Genomic DNA, 1,245 nt, shown 5'->3' on the forward strand with positions numbered 1-1,245 from the left:
AGCCCGTGGGGCTGACACAGAGCCCCTGGGGTGGTGTATCAGGGCAACGCTCACACCACATCTGCCCCAGGGATGCGACAGCATGGCGTGGGCATGCTTACAGCCACGCCAGGACGGGCCAGCCAAGCTGGCTCTTCCCTTGCCATCCCTGCAGAGAAGAGGGTCTCCCCTGCCCCAAATAGCCTCCTGATCCTGCCTCCTGCGGTGGTCCCGACCCCGCTGGGTTGCTGGGGACAGCCGGTGTCCCAAACGGCCAGGGCGCTGGGAATGACAAAAATATCCTCCTCCTGTCCCGTCCCTGCGGGGGAGACCTTGAATTATGGGCAGGAGAAAGGACTGCACATTTCTCCATGACAGCCCCCAAGGCAGCCGTGAGCCCGTCCCTGCCGAGAGAAGTCCTGGTAAACATTTGATCCCAGTAAGTGAGCCGAGAGCATCATTTACCGCAGGGGCAGCGGGAGTCAGTGCCGGAGCCAACGGCCACGAACCTCCCCATCACGCAGCGAGTCCCATCACCACTCAGCACCTCCATCCCCCTCCCTGCACTGGGCCCTGGACCCTCGCAGGGAGTAGCAGGGACTTGATATCTGCTAATTCCTTGCAAATCCTCGGAGGAGAGGTGCCAGAGAGGGGCGTGAGATGTGCTGCAGCCAGAATCCGACCTGCCATAATAATTTGTTCAGCTCTAATCCCTTCCCTCCGGGGCTCACAAGTATTAATGATGACACATGACACTCCTGAGGAATAGGCAAATGTTATTATGCTCTTCCCAGCCTCCCCAGCCATTCACTCTCTGCAAAGTGGAGAAACTGCACATCGAGAAACACATAAAGAGAACGACTGTTTAAGCACCGATCTCAGATACACGCAAGAAAATGCTTATGCCGCTTAGTCTCGGTCCTGCAAAGTAAACTTCCCTCTGCGGGAATATGAAAAAGCCACTTCAGCTGGTGGCAAGCACCTGGATTTATTGTTACGCCTGGCTTCCCCGTCCTGATACAATTATAGCAGCTTTATCAGGACAGTCAAGAGTAAGTAGTCAGGAAGGCTTTATCAGTCGTACAAATAGAAAACCAAGGAGGCAGCCCTGAAATCCTCAGCACAGGCAGGGATGCAGCCTCCCAGGAGGGGGAGGACCAGTCCCCATCTGCGGGCAGCAGGACTTCGCCGAGGGCCCCGCAGGACACGGACAAATCGCATTCAGTCAAGAAACGGCACGGCAGGGGAAGCAGAGCGTCTGCCAGA

The sequence above is a fragment of the Fulmarus glacialis genome, unplaced genomic scaffold (assembly GCF_000690835.1).
Source record: "Fulmarus glacialis isolate BGI_N327 unplaced genomic scaffold, ASM69083v1 scaffold24359, whole genome shotgun sequence".
In the NCBI taxonomy this organism is placed as follows: domain Eukaryota; kingdom Metazoa; phylum Chordata; class Aves; order Procellariiformes; family Procellariidae; genus Fulmarus; species Fulmarus glacialis.